The sequence below is a fragment of the Podarcis pityusensis genome (genome assembly GCF_964106645.2).
Source record: "Podarcis pityusensis genome assembly, chromosome: 8".
In the NCBI taxonomy this organism is placed as follows: Eukaryota; Metazoa; Chordata; class Lepidosauria; order Squamata; family Lacertidae; genus Podarcis; species Podarcis pityusensis.
Window position 1 is genome coordinate 73,607,727 of NC_138033.1, and position 19,252 is coordinate 73,626,978.

Here is a 19,252-nt window from a genome sequence, read left to right on the forward strand (position 1 = left end):
CGTCCGAATTGGATGGCCTAAGGGTGACGTGGCTGAGGACCATTCAGTGGCGCAGGGGTGATTCTGCCCTGCGAGCGTGGGGAGGGCTTGCTCCTAGCCCGCAACGACATCTCCCCAGGAACATGAAATGGCTTTAAAAAAATAAAATAAAATCTCCAAATATTAACTTCAAGACCACTGGGCAATTTCACACATACATGTTTTCCTCTTGACAACTGCAGCAACAAACTGTAACTTGCATGTGTGAATGGAAGCTTCACAGATATTACACTGACCCACCCAAAGATCTTTCACCATTACCAGAGGTGTTGCAGAATTCTGACAGAGAGAGAAACAGTAGTGGAAATCGCCAATATTCGCTCATTCGTCCCACATCCAAAATGGAAACAAATCTGGTGAATGCGATCAGCATTTGCTACTGTTGTTGCTTTCATTCCTCAAAGGATATGTAATTGATTACGTTTTCCTCCCTTTGGCATTATGTTTTCTTTGTATGGCTATGAATGGGGTGAAGCAACTTAACAACACAATTTATGTAATAATGTAAAATTCTGTCACGGCGGACACAGAGACAAATAATGTGGGATTTTTTTGGTGGAAGACAAACTGCAGTAGAACAGAAACGGTGCTGAATGTCATGACTAGAGGGTATGATGGAAAATGATGCTTCCTTATATCCCTAACCATCACGGCGGGGGGGTGGGGGGTGGGCAGGTGAAGCCAGACAAGATCCATAAACAGGTAACGGAGAAAACAGTCAGCTGTATGGTCCTGTCCACAGAAAACATAGTCCCATATGTCTCTCATTCCTACACACACGTATCGTTGTATCTGGCTTTAACTGCACAACTGCCACTGGCACACAATTGGACCTGCTTCCCTCACAAAGGTGATCACACCCCCTCCATCAACTTGCATATAGCCTCCCATGAGGAAATCCATGGTAGCCATCTCTTGGCAAACTGATTTGCAAAAAATCCAAACAAACCAAGGTTGAGTCGTGGCTGCAGCGGCAGCAGCCGTGGCTGGTGGAGTAAACAAACCAGCATATTTATACCATAGGAGCCATTTCCATGTTGCTCTTTCTTTCCCCTTCCAAAATGCTTCAGGGCAACAAGCGAGGGAGAGAAGAGTTGTAAATATTTCATTCCTTTCCCTTCTCTCGCCCCCCCCCCTTTTGGCAGCAAAACACCCAAAGTCTGCACTTCATCGAGTTGGGGAAGAGGGAGGAGAAGGGAGGAGGAGGGTGTAAAAATGCAGCCTGCATGCATCAGCCATCAGGGAGCATCACACTCAAGCAGACAGATGGCTGGTTTGGCGATCTTCAGGTGCAAGGTTATCTGCTAGGGTCTGCTCTCTGGGAGCCAGTGAGGTGCTCAGACCTTGCACTGGGGCATGAGGGAGAGAGGCCTCCAGAGCCAGTCTCAGATGTCTGGGGGCATCTGTGATATGGGCAGAGGGCATTCAGGGCATGCCAAAAGGTGAGGAGGAAAGACAACGCAGGCCAGCCTCTCACTCCGCCTCGCTGGCTCTTGGGCCTGCTGTGCAAACAAAGCGGGGGAAGCAAACAGAATTTGTTTTTGTTTTTCACACTGGGAAGGAGGAGCAGGCCAAACACCCTCTAATATAATTCATTTATTATTTCCAGTGTGGCTTAGTGTCAGACTAGAATATGGGAAACAAGGGTTCAAATCACCACTAGGCCAGGAAGCCCGCTGGGTGTAACCTTGGGCGAGGTACTGTCTCCCTGCCAAACTTCCCTCACAGGCTTGATGCGAGGACAAAATGGAAAGAGGGGGAAATCATGTACATCTCCTTGAGCTCCTTTGAGGAAAGAAGAGGTGTAAATGCAATAAATTATAGCCTGTTTTCTATCAGAAGATCTCAAAGCGGTATGCAAGTGTCCATCTGTCTATCTATGTTACAATAAAAACCATGTAAAATTATTTACATAACAGAATGTACAAACAATATCCATATCCATAATCAATACCTATATAAATAAAATCAGAGAGCGGTAGCACACATTATTCACAGTCTTGCTTGCCACTCATTTCACACCACTGCATACATTTGCTACCTCAAGCAAATTTTTTCTATTTACCAACCACTCAAAAACAAACCCACTCACACTCAACAATATTACAACTCACATGCAAAGGATCGCCACCAAGGAGACTCAAGTAAGATGCTCTTCCCATTTCAGAAGCACTAATGGGCTCATGCCCCACACCCACCAGACTATGTAATAATCCTCTCCCACCTCTCATCTGAGGAACAGAGGCCGTTACATACCTTATTTGTTTCTGCCAGCATCTAAAAGCTGTTCTTTAAAACTGTTTCTCCAAACTTCTGACCACTGGCATGTCCTTAAACAAAAGAAGTTTAGGTTGGAGGTGAAAGTTGGAGGTGAAAGAGTAAGAACAACCCACCCTCAGAAGAGCCTATCAGCCTGGAGCTCCTGGGTGAGTCCCCATCCTGAGTATACAATTTGATTTGGAAAGGTGAGATCTGAGACTCATTCAAAGAAGCAACGGGCAGCCTCCTCTGAGGACAGGTAACTCTGTTGCATCCCAACAATAGATGTGGTTGCCCGATCCAAATCCAAAAGTGATGGAGCACATGGTTTTGAAATTCATGGTGTTGTTGTTGTTTTTTTACCAGGACACACTCAAATAAATTCAGCTGATTGGGAGAATCAGGGCAAGGTGCTATGCGACAGCACCTATCAGCAGGAACTTAATCCCCATAAAGGGGCTGCCCAGACAGGCAAGTGAAAAAGACATCACTGCTGCAGTTAGTATGGGAATGAACCAGGGTGTGCATGTGCTGCCCTTTTTCTTTCTTTTTTTTAGGTCGTTCCCAAGACTTGCAAACGAAAACAACAGAGGAAAATATCTCAGCTAGGGGCTCCTTTGAAGTTTCCACCACATGCTGAAGGGACAGCCCACTTTTCAGTTTAAATTTTTAAAGTTAAAACTTAAAAAACAGCTAGCGGCTGCAGGGGAGACTTCAAAGGAAGGCCAGGCTCTGTGCATATGGCGGCGTTCTTGGATCCCGGCCACAGAGGACAAATGCAGATTTAATTCAGGAGCCTTCCCAAGTATCCTCCCTCCTGCAAGCTGGCTGCAGGGTAAGAAATTATGGCCCGGGAAAAGGACAAAAAAAGTCAGGCAGGCCTTCCGATAAAACGAAGCATATTATAGGAAGCGAGAGAGTTGAGAAGGAGGACTCCTGCATGAAAAGGAACCAGTACAAATGCTGGTTTCGGCTCCCACCCTCCAGCCTCCCAGCTCAGAGCAATTTCCATCCTGAAATTAGTAAGTGCTTTGTTATGCCGTTTAGCTCGCCTATGTTTTCACCTCTCACTTGGTTAACTCGGAGGAGCGTCGTTAACTTTGGCTAGAGAAGCCAAGCGGTGACTGCGGCTGATGGAAGTTGCAATCCAAAACACCTGGAGGCCACCAAGCTGGCAAAGGCTGGGATGGAGAATCAGCCACCAAAGTTGCTTCATAAATAAAATGAGACTTCTATTTCTTTTAAAATGTTCTCATCCAATGACAATCATAACACAATCAAATACCTAGGCTGCGTACACACAATAGATTCCGGAATCAATGAAGACTGCTTTTTTTTCCTGCATAGGCTACATGCCACCTAGATCTATTGCATATATTTTGCCCCTGAAAAGCCCTTCTTGAGACACTGGTTTCATTCCCAAAATAAAAGCTTGTTGCAGATCCCACATTACTCTGCAGTGTATCCATTTGGAAACAGATGTAGGTGGTTCTGGCATTATTATTATTATTATTTTGGCGAGGGGGGGGGACTACGCCTGCCCAGTGAAGTTGAGGGTGGGCCAAAGCCATATCATTATCACCACTTCCTTCTTCATTCACTTGGGTCATGTGCAGGGAGGTTTGGCTAACCTACCAAGTAACCAGACCCACCCCTGTGGGCAAGAGGATCTAGAACTCATCTAAACCGGAAGCAGCATGTTATATTTATTTAATTATTTCATAAAATTTATGCATGGCTTGATTGAAAAACACACACACAAAACTCAAAGCGGTTTACTAAAAAACAACAAGGAAATCAAGGGGAAAATGACATCTATACTTTAAAACATGCAAAAGTTAAATCAGATTTAAATTATCTCAGCTTTTGAAGTATCTGGGCAGGCGTGTTTAAACAAGAATGTTTTTCACAGGCGCAAAAAATAATACAGTGTGTGTGCCTGCATGATATCAATAGGCAGGGAGTTCCAAAGGGTAGATACTGCCACACTAAATGATTGCGTTCTCACAAATGCACAATGGGTATTATGTGGCACTTGTAGTAGCTGAGGATGAATGATTCTGGACTGAGGAAAAGTACACAGCCTGACTCCCTCTCTCGGCAATCTTCGCGGAGCTCTGGCCCAATGGTTGCCAGCGGCTTGAATTAATTAATTTTATAATGAATGATTTTAGAGTGTTGTTTGTGCTGTACTTTTGTACTGTTTTATTGTTGTTAGCCGCCCTGAGCCCGGCTTCGGCTGGGGAGGGCGGGATATAAATAAAATTTATTATTATTATTATTATTATTATTATTATTATTATTACATGTTTGTGCTACAAATGGGTTGGTGTGTATGCAGCCTTACTAAGGAGTCAGATCAACTGGACTCATTGCGGCTTGCTTCTGAGTAAGTGGGTTCAGGACCGCAGCTGGCAGACTGCTGCGGTTGTTCTTTGTTGCTTAAACATGAGCAGCAAATTTTCAGAACCGATAAATAAATGTGTTTATGTCAAAGAGCTGCAAAAAATGCACAAAAAATAGAGGATCAAAGATCTCGTTTTAATTACCTTTCTTCCTGTAACGACACCGATCACTCACTGATGGAATGTCATCACTGCAAAAAGAAAAAGAACAATTCCAAAAATATCAAGCCCAGGATATACAGAGTATGCAAACAAAATGGGTATAGATAAACATTAGCATTAATATTATTTATTCAACATTGTTCACATTGAACAGAACAAGGCATCCCTTGTTATAGCTTTTCAGAAGTGGCTCCATATTTCTGGAGCACTCACCCGAAGAAAGAACACCTTGTGCTGCTAGTTTTATTCTATTTTATTTTCACGGGTGTTGTTGTTGTTGGGTTTTTTTGTATTTTATTATTTTAGTATGTAAACTTGTAAATTGCCCATAGAACTTTTGGGAAGGTCCATAGCTCAATGGTAGAGAACCTACTTTGCCTACAAAATGTCCCTGGTTCAATCTCTGGCATCTCCAGATAAGACTGGGGAAGATTCCTAGCTTTAAACCCTGCAGAGCAGCTGCCAGTCAGTGCAGACAATACTGAACTAGATGGACCAATTTTGTGACTCAATATAAAACTATTTCCTATGTTCCTGTGTCTTAAAGGGAGGGTTGTAACTCAGGGGCAGAGCATCTGCCTTGTATCCAGAATGTCCCAGGTTTAATCCTGTACATATCCAGGCAGGGCTAGGAAAGTTCCTCTGCCTGAAACACTGCAGACCTGCTGCCAGTCAGTGTAGACATTGAGCTAGATGGCCTGATGGTCTGACTCAGTATCAAGGACGGCCAGCCCGTGAGGCAGGCTAAGTCAGCTGCCCTTGTACCTCATGTATTGGAAGCCCAAGAGGAAGAATGTGGTATCATGAGAACAGGCCTTTTTAGTGGTGGCACTCTGCTTATGAAATGCTCTTCCCAGGGAGACTCACCTGGTGCCATCTTTATCTAGTTTTAGGCACCACACAAAAAATTCCTTTAACAACCCACAAGTCTTAATAAAAGAAAGAGCAGTCAATCACACAGAGAGACATCAGGTAAACTCCTTTCTGGATGATGCTTCTAGCTCTGAAGAGCCTTTGGTCTAGAGATGGGGATGCTCTCACTGGACCACAGCTCCCATCATCTCTGACCATTGGGCCTGTAGGCTGGGACTGGTGGGAGTTAGGAGTCTAACAATGGGGAGGCTTCAGACTTCCCAGCCCTGGTGAGCATAGAAGCCTGTTGTTAGTTTGCGCAGTGGTGGTAAAAGACCCATTTCCTTCTCTGCTGACTAGATGAGACAGTCAAAACTCCATGGGCCTGCAGCGATGGTCATTGATTTAATTAGAAGCTGTGATCTCCAGCACATCCGAAAAATCGGCTACGAATGATCAAAGGATATTAGCTTTTGGGAGTCCCTAGCAAGCAGCATTATCACCTTCAGAGCCATCAAAGGAAATCTAACATCATCAAAGGTGGTTGGGGTGAAATCACCAATAAACCCACAAAAATATTTTATACAATTGCTCTTCTTATTTTTATTTTATTTTAAAAGGTTTTTATTCCATGCAGGGCTTACTGTCAGCCACACCCCTGAAATTTGTGATCAGCACATCCTCTGATGTTTGAAAAAGGAACCTGTTTTATACCAGGATTGGTATTTCATAGAACTGTAAAGCTGGAAGGGATCACAAGGGTCATCTATTCCAACCCTCTGCAATGCAAGAATCTTTTGTCCAACATGGAGCTCATGCTTTACCGACTGAGCTATCCAACAAGCCAACTGACCCAGTACCATCTGCTCTTCCTGGCAATGGCTCCCCAGGAGATCAGGCAGAGATAAGGTCTTACCCATAGGGACATAGAAAGCTGCCTTACAGAGTCATACCATTGGTCCATCTAACTCAGTGTTGTTTGCACTGACTGGCAGTGGCCCTCTAGGGTTTCAGGCAGGAAGTCTCTCACAGTCCTACTTGGAGATGCACTACCACTGAGATACTGCCCACAGAAACATAGAAGTCAGACCACTGGTTCTTCTAGCTCTCCAATATTCCAGAGAGGGGACATTCCTAACTGTGCCTGGAGATGCCAGGGATTGAACCTGGGACTGTTTGCATACCAAATGCAATGTGTTCAGTCAGGCACAATCCCAGGGATGTGGCAGAAGCTTTTGTGGACCTGCAATACAGAGGTTCAAATTGGGCCAGTCACAATCTTTTAGCCCACCGTTTCTCAAACTTGGCTCTCCAGCTGTTCTTGGACTACAACTGCCATAACCACTAGCTAGCAGGATAAGCGGTGAGGGATGGTGGGAACTGGTAGTCCAAAAACAGAACTGTAGTCCAAGTTTGGGAAACCCTGTTTTAGCCTAATCTACCTCACAGGGTTATTGCGGAGATATAACAGGTGGGTGGGACCATGTAAGCTTCTTTCAGAAACGTGGAGGAAGGGCAAGATAAAAATAAAAGTTATTAGCAGGGCTTTCCCCCGGGGGGTATTCAAAGGTACTCTGTACAGTGGTACCTCAGGTTAAGTACTTAATTCGTTCCTGAGGTCCGTTCTTAACCTGAAACTGTTCTTAACCTGAAGCACCACTTTAGCTAATGGGGCCTCCTGCGGCTGCCGCGCCGCTGGAGCACGATTTCTGTTCTTATCCTGAAGCAAAGTTCTTAACCTGAAGCACTATTTCTGGCTTAGTGTAGTGTGTAACCTGAAGCGTATGTAACCCGAGGTACCACTGTATCAGCACCTCTTTGTTGTTGTTGTTGTTGTTGTTGTTAAAAAGTGTAACAACTTCATGGTGAGTACTGCACCTGTTTTTCAAGAAAAGAAAGCACTGGTTATTACTATTATTATGAAGGATAAGAAATCCATAAAGACTTTTGTCACCATAATTCTGGCTTTCAGGACAAAGAACAAGAAGAAACAAGAGTAAAGTAGTCAATAAAGGCTTCTGCTACAGTAAGTCTGGTCACCTTTCAGGTGCCACAAGTCTCTTTCCTCCTTATGCACTCTGCTCCTGTGTGTAGACCCCCAGGCTTACCAAGCCAGTCACCCCAAGCTTAATTTCGTTTTTACAAAACAAAGACTGCCCCCATCCCTTAGCACCACCATCAAATAGCTGAGTTTGGGAGCGGGAGCGCAACGAGGAAGGAGAGGGGCGGCAGCGCGGCGCATGGATGGAAAGATGGATGAATGCTGCGTTCCTCTTCCTCTTCCCAAGAGGCCTCGATGGCGAAGGGGGCGACGACGCTGCGCCTTTACGCGCCGGGGTCAGGTCTCCTCTGGCCGCCTGGCTCCGCTCCGGCCTGGCTGCCCCTCGCAGCCGGCAGTCGCGGGCCTCCCACGTGGAGCCGCCGCCGCCTCTCCTCCGTCTCCTCCTCCTCCGACAGCTGCAGACGGCGCAGCGCAGCGAGACTCCCCCGCTGGCAGATCGATGCCGCTCGCCTTTCATCTGACCGGCGGCGCTCTGGGGAGGGGACGGGGAGGAATCCAGGCTTCCCGGAATCAGCAGCAGCAGCCGCCGCCGCCGAGAGCGAGGGAGGCGAAGCGCGGAGGCAGGAGCCGGCGTTGTTTACTGGCCCGGCGCACTCACAGCCGGGAAGGGAGGGGAGGGAAATGCGGGGAGGAGAGCTGCTCTGTCTCCTTCCCTTCCTACGAAAAGGATCAGAGGAGGAGAAAGAGAGGCGCTGCTCAAAAAGAAAAAAGAAAAAAAGCATGCCCAAGCTGTTTCAAGCACAGGGACATAACAAGGTGCGGGTCTATCCAGCTGGCCGAGGCTCTCCAGGGTTTCAGATAGGGAAACCAATAGCCTGGAGCTAGATTAGAACATGGGAGAAAATAGGATACTGACTTGAACGAAATCAGGCCAGTGGTACCTCTCACACTGGCTGGCAGAACATGGGAGCTTCTGAATGTGAAGCAGGTGCTCTGCCCCTGAGCTTATGACGTTTCCCCAATGATGGGGGCAATGATTTGGAGCAGCACAGGTTTCTAATTCTTGCCAGCAGGGAGGGACCATGGCTCCCCATATGCTTCAGAATACACACATACAAAATTCCCAGGTTCAGACCAGCACCTCCAGTTTAAGACAGTGGTAAATGGTAAAAAAGAACAGTTGTCCATTACAGAACCTAGGAGAGACTAGACAATACTAAGCTTGATGAACAAATAATCAAACCTACTGTTCGATCCCAGCTCCTGCCAACCTAGCAGTTCGAAAGCACGTCAAAGTGCAAGTAGATAAATAGGTACCACTCCGGCGGGAAGGTACCGTATTTTTCACTCTATAGGGCGCATCGGACCATAGGGCGCACCTAGATTTTAGGGGGGGGGGGAAATAAAGGGGAAAAAATTATTCCTCCCCCCAGCCCCAAAGAGCAAAGAAGCCAAGACAGTGAGCGGGATGGATCCCACTCGCTGTCCTGGCTTCGTTTTTAGCCCCCAGAATGGGTCTGGGAGTTTGGGAGCGGCGGCGAGGTTGCACGCAACCTCGCCTTCGCTCCTGGAGCTTGCCGGGCTGGGGGCCAGAGCTCCCCCCGACCCCAGCCACCAGAACGGGTCCGTGAGCGGGGGCGAGATTGCGCGCAACCTTGCCTTCGCTCCTGGAGCTTGCCGGGCTGGGGTGGGGAGACTTGACCCCGGCGCGCTCCGAAGGCTTGCGGGTAGCTTCCTGAAGCCTGCATTTGCTCCATAGGACGCACACACATTTCCCCTTCATTTTTGGAGGGGAAAAAGTGCGTCCTATAGAGCGAAAAATACGGTAAATGGCGTTTCCGTGCGCTGCTTTGGTTCGCCAGAAGCGGCTTAGTCATGCTGGCCACATGACCTGGAAGCTGTACGCCGGCTCCCTCGGCCAACAAAGCGAGATGAGCACTGCAACCTCAGAGTCGGTCACAACTGAACCTAATGGTCAGGGGTCCCTTTACGTTTACCTTTACTATGATCCAATTTATTGTAGTTTGAACTGTAAATTGTAGAAGTTGCTGAAAGCTGTTAGGAGACCCTTATTTCCCTCACAGAACCACAATTCCCAAAGTGGTCTAACAATAAACCCCTCTTCCCCAGAAACTCTGGGAATTTTAGCTCTGTGAGGAGAACAGAGACCTCCAAACAACTAGCAGCACCTTTCATGAACTACAGTTCCCAGGATTCTCTGGGGGAAACCATGACTATTTAAAATGGTATGATACTGTTTAAATGTATACATTTCTGTTCTGTTCCTTGCCCCTGTGCATGTTGGCAGAGTGTGTATAAGTGCTCCCTGGCCCTGTTCTGCTTCTGGGTCCTAAAGGACCCACACTTCAGCAATCGCACAGCAATTGAACATGTCTAAAATGGTTGTCACTGTAGTACAGAGGGGTTCCTATGTTCCTACACTGTTACCTAATCTGACCAAGAAATAGGTAAAGGTAAAGGGACCCCTGACCATTAGGTCCAGTCATGATCGACTCTGGGGTTGCGGCACTCATCTCACTTTATTGGCCGAGGGAGCCGGCGTACAGCTTCCGGGTCATGTGGCCAGCATGACTAAGCTGCTTCTGGCGAACCAGAGCAGCGCATGGAAATGCTGTTTACCTTCTTAAATTCTTCATAGCAGGCTTAGCAGCTCTTCCTACAGCAGCAGTTTGTTTTCCCTTCACAGGCTTAGTGAATCAGAAGAACCACATGGCAGGCACATCCATAAATACATCTCTCTTCTTCACCCCTTCACCACCTTTTTTTAAAAAAAAATTCACACATGTACACACTAACCACCACACCCTGTCTTCCATCAAGCTTGTATAGCATTTAAAAAGTTCAGAGATATGATAACGGAACAGAAAATGGTTCATCTCTTATCTCTTGGGTGTCAAGAGTCTGAAGGCTCCTTGCTGTGGGATACCACAGCCTTTTTTAGTGTGCATGTGTGGGTGGAACGAGTAGAAAGGAAAACGATTACAATAAATGTGAAGCAGAAGACCAGAGGCAAACCCCTGGCTGAGACTTCCTTCTTGCTGAGCTGAAAACCAGAAATGCAAAACAGAGGAAGTTAAAAGTGGCTTTTTATCTCCCTAGCCCCAAAGTGTGTGTGTGTGTGGGTTACGACAATAGAAGGGGTAGAACCTGGGGCTGATGATTAGATGGTTTTTATTTTTAGATTTGGCCTTAATCTTGCTTCATAAACAATGTTAGCGCTTATGCGCTCAATGTAGCCCTCTGATTCTTTTTCTTTCCCATATGCTTTGGAGATGGGTTTGGTGGAGCTTCCTGCATCACACAGATTCACATGTGTTGCATGAGAGAGAAGGGGGGTAGGGAGGATAGGAAATGGCATTTGCTATGTGTAGAACCATGTTACATAACCATACTTTCATGGCTGCATCCCTCACCAGTGCCACGAGAACACTTAAACGGTACACAGCTCAGCTAAAAGAGGGATTGATTTTCCTGGACATTTTGTCCTGTACTGAAAGGCCTCCCCCTGCCTCTTTCAGTGATAAAGGAACAATAAAGGGTTCACCTGTTCAGCAAACATTACAATGATCAGGCTTCATTCACCTTTAGCGACACCATCACATTCATTAACTGATGCCTGATTGTCTAGGACAATGGTTCTCAAACTTTGTCTCTGGGCCACACTTTCATAATAAAAATTTGCTTGTGCCGCACCAATTTTTTTATTGGTGTGGTTTTATTATTTTATTGGTGTGGTTTTATTATTATTTACATGGGGGGGAGAGAAACAACAACTAGCAGCGCTTGATTTATAACATAGAGCACAACTACCTTATAATATGATCAAGGGACATCAGGAAAGTATAAAACAATAGAGCTACATTAGGATATTAATCATTCCCAAATTATAATGATAAACGAGCCTCTTACTATGTACCTTAAGTATGCATACAAACTCCATGAAAGGTGTTAATTTGCTTTTGCCGGGTCATCGCATTTATATTAGGTCTAATTTGGGACAAACAAACTCTCATCTCCTCATCAAGGCAAAGAAACCTTTCTCTTTTCTGATCTTTCATATTTATCAGAGCTGAAAATCCCTATTCACAACATGTGGAAAACTGTAGAACAGCCAATGCTCTTGACGTAAGGCAGGCACCCCCAAACTCAGCCCTCCAGATGTTTTGGGACTACAATTCCCATCATCCCTGACCACTGGTCCTGTTAGCGAGGGATGATGGGAGTTGTAGTCCCAAAACATCTGGAGGGCCGAGTTTGGGAATGCCTGACGTAAGGCATGGATACTTTTTCTGGGTGGGTGTGCATGTAATCTATGCTATGCTATACTATACTGAACTATTTAAATGCTTCTTTACTTCTCCCTGAATCTTCCTGCTACACTTGCCATCCTCTCTTGCTACACTAGTGTGGATCGCCACACCCTTTGAAAACCACTGGCCTAGGGCTGTCCTTGTGGCCAGTCCAGGAGCATTGCCTTCATTCTAAATTGGCTCTGGACAACACCAAATCCAATGTGGTACATAGCTGTGCAACACTGCCACATTTACCATGTGATCTGTGACCGGAAGCCTCACCCAAGGATGGAGAAAGAAACTCTAGCAAAGAAAAATAATAATGGTGTAGCATCAGCAGCAGGAAAAGAAACGAGTGGCAGCACACAGCTCACAAACACACACCACACAAAGAGAAGTGAGCATTCACACATTTAACGGTTTATTGTTGCAAATGCTCTACTCTGAACCCCAGAATCAAAACAGGTGCACTAGCAACCCTAGCTAAAAGTGTCTCTTCCTTTATGAAGAAAGTTGGAGAGAGAACAGGGGCCTGCATAAACTTGGCAGGCTACCTCCTCTCCCTTTCATACCAGATTCTCTCTCTTTCTCTCGCCTACGAAGACTCAACTGAAAAGGAAGACTTTCTGTTAAACCCCAGGAGTGAAGCAACTTGGCAAGAGGAGGATCGGGGGCTAGGGGGCACGTGCGTTGTGCTAATACCAGGGATCTTGTGGCCTACGGCTGATGCCTATTAAGCCAAGCTCTTTGGGGAATCTGTATGCATTCATCCTTTAAAGCCACCATATGTTCTGTGCCTTAATATTGCCAGGTGAGGACATTAAGATAGAGCAAACGTAACCCAGAGTTTTGTGCACCAGTGCTGTAGAGTGTTCTCTCTTCTGAAATACAAGAGGCCCCCATTGACACTGGCCTTCCAGCAGCTCTTGAAGACACACCAGTTTGCCCAAGCCATTCTCCTGATCTCTTGACTTGAGCTTCCAACTTTAAATGGGTCTAATAGTTGTTTTAACTGTTTTAGTTGTTACACTGATTCAACTAGCTCATCCCAAGGCTCACAGGGCTATGCAGGAATGTTTCCTGCACAGTCCATTTAGAAATCTACCATGCCAGGGAGAATAAGTGTATATAGCTGCTGTTTCTTCCTCACCTACTAGCTTCCTATGTGCAGTGAGCCTTGCAAATAAGTCCAGAAATGTTACTTGCTTTGATAAGCTCAGTTAGCAGTCCATCATACGTGATATGTTATTTATGGCATGATGGTAGCCTAAAAAGTGGGAGGGGCCAGCCAGAGAAGAACATGCTTTCAGTTAATGTACATGTGGGCGATTAACAGCCAATCCTAACAAATGCATTTCCTTGCTAGTTAGCATGAGAAGGGGCGAAGTCCATAGAGCTGTATTCCTGATAGGCAGACACTCAGGCCATAGAAATACAATTGTTAGCGAGAGCTGTGTGTGATGTCATTTCCCCTCCTCCTCTGGAGAGGAAGGAACATATAGTACTTCCTGTCCCTCTTTCTCTCCTTGATCAGCCATAAAGACAGATATACTCTGTGCTTGCTCCAGTCCCAGGCACAAGCCTGAGACCGTTTTTTTGTAAATATAAGTATTTTACCTGCAAAGCTTTTACTGCTGCTGTAGCTGAAAACCAATGCAAGACTAATAAGTAATTAAGTTATATATTATTATTTTTTAAGCCTGATCTTTATTGATCTAATTAAGTTATATTTTAAGCTTGCTTTTCAATATGTTGTCTGATTTCTTTGTTAAATAGAGGAAGAAAGGGGGAAGCCATCTTACTTCATAATTGGGCTTCATTAAGAGGCTTCACAGCCTATTCCTACATGCTTCAATTTTGCTGCTAAGGATGGGACTTTAAAACTTCAACCAACACATGTGGCGGCCTGGAAAGATAAATTGCAATTAATATATCCTCTCCTACCTATTAAAACCCATCCCACAGTACAAACATTCCTGGAGGAACTAATTTACAAACTGGAGCTTATTTTAAAGGAGGGGGGGGGCGACATGGCAGGAGGTTCCCATTAGAAGAAAGCAGGGCTCAACTCTCTGATAAAGGAAACTGGGGCATCCCACACATACAAGTGGTGGGAAATCCAAGGTGAAAAGCAGAGTGGAGGATGTCTGCGTAGAGCATTGCTGGAGAGACTTGAAGCATGGACATGAAATATGGTACTGTAACAGCTGTTTAGCACATTAGCCTGTTGGTGTGTGGGCATCAGGCCAAGGACTGCGAAGCTTGAATTGCAGCCATGATCCCTGTGCTCTACCTCTACAGTTGGAGGCAGTCATGCTTCTGAATGCCAGTTGCTAGAAGTCATAGGAGGCGAAAGAGGGCTCTTGTGCTTAGGTCCTGCTTGTGGGCTTCCCATTGGCATCTGGTTGGCCACTGTGAGAGCAGGATGCTGGACTAGGCGAGCTATTGGTCTGATGCAGCAGACTGTTCTTATGCAAACAAAATCTTAAGGGCTGCTTGGAGAAAGTGTTGAGTGTTCCCCTTCCCTGTGTTTACAGCAATTGTGGTTTTGTGCTTTTGTTTCCAATGCAGCAAGGGGTGCCCTGGTCTCGCTGCATCATGAAACCTAGCTGCCACCTACTCAGACTATGTTTCCTGGAACCACTTGAAACCCAACAGATGTTTCCCTTTGTGATGCATGCAAAGCAGAGGTGGGAGGGTTGCTGCTTGGGGTGAGGCAGCCCACGCCTGTGGTTTAAGGGATAGCCCCTATTCTTGGGCTTCCCCTTTTGGAACTTCCCTTGTACCAGAGGGCAGAAGGGAAGGAAGCTGATTTAGGGGAAGAGCTGCAACTCGAGGGCTAGAACAGCTGTTCCCTGGTCCAATCCCTGGTCCAATCCCTGGCTTCTCCATGGCTTAAATAATGGAGAGCTGCTGCCAGTGTGTGCCTTACTGAGCAAGTTGGACCAATGATGTGATTCCATGCAAGGCAGCTTCTTATATTCCTATGCCTTAAGGGAAAGGCAGTAACTCAGTAGGAAAACCTCTGTCTAGCACGTGCAAGCTCCCAGGTTCAATCCCCAGCATCTCCAGGTAGGGCTTGGAAATACTCCTACCTGAAACCTTGGAGAGCTACTGCCAGTTAGCCCTTCCAAGTGAGTTCCAAAATGTCCCCTTAAAAAGTTTCTTTCCCAAGTTTCTCTCATCCCCCAGAATAGGAAAAGACCACACATTTGGTCAATTAAAAAATGGTTTACTTACAAACACTTCAAAGGTCAGATTAACGTGCTTCAGAAAGCTGCCCAGGCAGTAAAACTTGGCTTAGTTACAAAGTGGTGAAAGGTCCTAAATATTGGAATAGGAACTCAAGAGTGGCTTGTGAGATCTATGGGGTTTTGCTGGAGCAACCAACTCAAACCTCTTCATAAGATGAGCTTTTTGGGTAGACTGGGGAAGAACAAAGGCTTGATTACCTAGTACCTCCCAAGGTAAGAGGAAGTGGACATAGCTAAGTTTGGCAGGACATCTTACTCTATGGTATTAACCCCTTATTGTATTAATTAAACTTAAGCATGTTGCTTATATGAGGCTAGTTATCCCAAAATCTTAAGGGAGAGGGTCATAGTTCAGTGGTAGAACATCTGCTTTGTATGTAGAAGGTCCCAGGTTCAATATCTGGGTTTAACTGTTGTTGAACCAACATTCCAAACTTGTTCCAACTCCACATGGAGCAATCCATCCTGAACTCTGACCTTGCCATAAAGCCCTGTTTCAACTGGGATCATTCTTTAGAGAAGAACGCTATAGAGGAGAAAGACTGAACACACAGATTTGCTGGTCCATACAGTCAGCAAAGCAGCACATTATCAACCCTGCTGGATTAAACAAGGGTCCATCTAGCACCTCCTCTCTACCAGTGGCCAAGCAGTGGAAGAGGACTATACCTCAGTGGTAGGGCATGTGCTTTGCACATAGAAAGTCCCAGTTCAATCCCTGGTATCTCCAGGTAAGGCTGGGAAAGAACCCTGCCTGAAACTCTGGAGAGCTGTTGGTAGTCAGTATAGACAATGCTGAGTTTGATAGACCAAGGATCTACCAGATGCCCTGACAATATGGCATGTGTTCAGAATTTGTCTGTTTTCATAGGAAATTACAGACGCTTGTGTATTTGCAACACGTATCTTACTCCAAGCATCAGGAGTCATGAGACTCTGCATGCTGTAGAGACCATTCATTCCCTTAGCAATGAACAGCATTTCATGTGCTGGCTTCTGAGGTGACTTGTGTTAGTAAACTGACCATAAGTTTCCTACTTAAAAAAGAATTAAGGATGTTTAATGGTACTCTATATTTAAACTCACAGTAGAACTGGTTCTGCCCTCAGAAGAACTCTTCCAACATTCTGTAGAATTCATTATCTGGATGAACAGGTTAGGGGTGAAGGGAAGCAATGTGCTGCACATGTGTGTGCATGGGCACATATGCGCACAAACGTCAGCATGGGTCCACACACACAAAAATTTAATGCAATCACCACCATGCATCCTGTCCAGTCATTTTCTGCTGACAGCTGATTTTGATTTCCAACCAAGTAACAACGCACAGAAAACACACCTCAGGCCACAGGAAAGGGCAATCTAGTAATGGCAATTGACCTTGATCAAGTCTAGCTCAGGAACTTCCCCAGATTCCCTAATCAGGTCAAACCTAGGTGCTCAGGTGCACAAAGACTTAGGCACTTGTGTGCAGTTTTTGGCTGTTCATAGAAAACTGTTTAAGAAGAGCGTTTCCCACCACAAAACCAGAGTGAAAGTTGCACAATGGCCAAACAATTTATTTAAATATACAAAATACATTTCCTAGATTCAGGGAATTGGAATTTGGCAACCCACTCTGGAGAAAACTTTAAGAATTCTAGTGTTGTTGTTGTTTTTAAAAAGGCCCCTCCAACTTAAAAGAGCCTCCTTCATTAGCAGAGCCCACTGAGCCAGGCCAATGGCCCTTCTAGGCCAGACATCCTGCTCTTACAAGAACAGTCTCCTCTCCTGCAGTTTCCAGCAACTGGTATTTGGAAGCAATAGCTATTCCCCTCCCATAGATACAATTCCCAAAATGGTTTAATAATCCATCCCTCCTCCCAGGGAACTCTGGGAATTGTAGTTCTGTGAAGGGAACAGAGACCTCCTAACAACTCTCAGCACCTTTCATAAACTACAGTTCCCAGGATTCTTTGGGGGGAGCCATGACTGTTTTAAAATGGCATTATAGTGTTTTAAACATCTGGTGCAGATGTGGCTTCTGCGTGTTACTGCTGGCCACAATCATGCCAGGTTTATCAAGAAGCTCCACTTGACCCACCTGAGTCCTGGCTGCCTGAGGTAGGTGGAGTGGGATCTGAGGCCGAGGTGGAAGAGCTGGCCTGTTTGTTTGTCTGTTTGTCTCTTTATTTCCCACACTTCCATTTTATTGCTCACAGCCACGCTTGGGCACGTTTTAATTAGCTTATTACTTTTTATCTGAGAAGACACGAGCCGGGGAATAGAAAACGGCTCCCAAAAAACGTCAGCAGCTTCCCTTCATCTCTAGTGATTAAACTGTGCACTGCTCCAGCGCGGCAAAATTTTATCGCAGCGTTATTTCCTTTAGAGTCATAGTTGCCATAGTTGACTTGATTAATTCTCCATGCGCTGGCCAGCCTTCCTTCCTTCCCTCTCTCCCTCCCTCCCTCCTGTTCCTGAATATTCAGAGGAGATGCTCATTAAGTAAGCCACTATCGCTTACTACAGGAGTGGCGGGAACCCCTTTCAGCCCAATAGTCACATCCCATCATGGGCAGACTTCTGGGGACCACATACCAGTGGTGGGCAAGGCCAGAGGCAAAAAGTAGGCAGAGCAATGGATGCAACTCTTATTTTTGTATAGTAGGCTACATTTTAATCCCACAACACTCTGAGGTCTATACCTTCCCTCCCTCCCTCCCTCCCTCTCTCTCTCTCTCTCTCTCTCTCTCTAACACACACACACACACACACACACACACACACACACAGACACACCATCTTCCATCTAGGCAGGCAAAAGTTATAATCACAGCTGAAGGACACATTCCAGTCAGGCAGTAACACTCAAGGAAGGGCATGAAGCAGAGTTAATGAGGACCTGAATAAAGTATTGAGGGCCACAAAGAGAGGCTTGAAGGGCCACATTCTGTCATCCCCTGATTTGAGATCCCAGTTTCATTTCACTAGGCGGAGGAATCAGGATGCCTATCCACACAGGTCAACTCTTAGCTGACTTTCCAGGGTTTTGTGGGCCTTTTATGAACTTCCTCACCATTACCTTTGGACTGGGAAGTGAACATAGAAAACTGTTTTCTACCATGTTGATCTGTTAGTCCATCATTTAGCCCAGCATAGTTTACTCCCGGGATAGTTGTTGTGGTACTGTCTGAAGGATTTGAACCACAACTCCCCAATGGAGTCCTTCTTTTTAATATTTTTGTATTTCAGCTACAATCAAAGGTAGTTTAGAGAAGCAACACAGCTCTGTTTGAACTTTGTAGGTGTTACATGAGCTCAATTTTTCAAGGCCCTCCACGTCAGACTTTGATCCAGGGGTGAGCCCATCTGAAACTCCCTTTACTTGGGATCACTGCCATGTGCACAGGCCGCTCAAAGGGAAGAGAGAGATGGATTTAATTAGGCCATTGTCTTCTGCAAAAAAAAAAAGCCCTTCCACTCCTACCACCCCCATTCTTAAGGATTAACCCATATCTGCTCAAGTGTGCATGTTTGTTTGCTCTCAAAGAGCAAGAGGAAAAAACGTGAGCAGTTAACAGGCAGGATGGTGGAGGTGGTTAAAGATGCATCCCAGCTGCTGCCTTCAAATTTTAACCTGCCTACTCAGTGTAGGTGGGGAAAACAGTGAGGCTTATAGGTCAATTTCTGCCCCTCTGTCAGGGATCTAGAAGCTAATCCAGGGGAGGTAATGATCATCTGTACCAAGGGATGATGTTGCTAGACTAACAAGGAGTGGAATAGGCCAGGGGGTGAAGTGGTTAGAATGCCAGACTAAGACCTGGGAAACCAGGGTTCAAATCCCTGCTCAGCAACAAATATGAGTGAACAAATCTGTCCATTTCAGTTTCACATTTTTCCAGTCTTGAGTGCAGTTCCTCAAGTCCTTGTGAAAATTCAGCAGCATTTTAGTGCAAATCTCTTTTGCAAAGCAGTGTTCCCTAA

At 45.7% G+C, this 19,252-nt stretch overlaps 1 protein-coding gene across 2 annotated transcripts in view; it reads right to left on the reverse strand.

The window, feature by feature from the left end:
* SAMD11 (sterile alpha motif domain containing 11) overlaps positions 1-19,252 on the reverse strand; it is a 297,706-nt gene that overhangs the window by 211,211 nt on the left and 67,243 nt on the right. For both annotated transcript variants that reach the window (XM_081016053.1, XM_081016051.1), the window contains exon 3: positions 4,848-4,894. The gene's annotated coding sequence lies outside the window, so the exon portion shown is untranslated. The remainder of the gene's footprint in view (positions 1-4,847; positions 4,895-19,252) is intronic.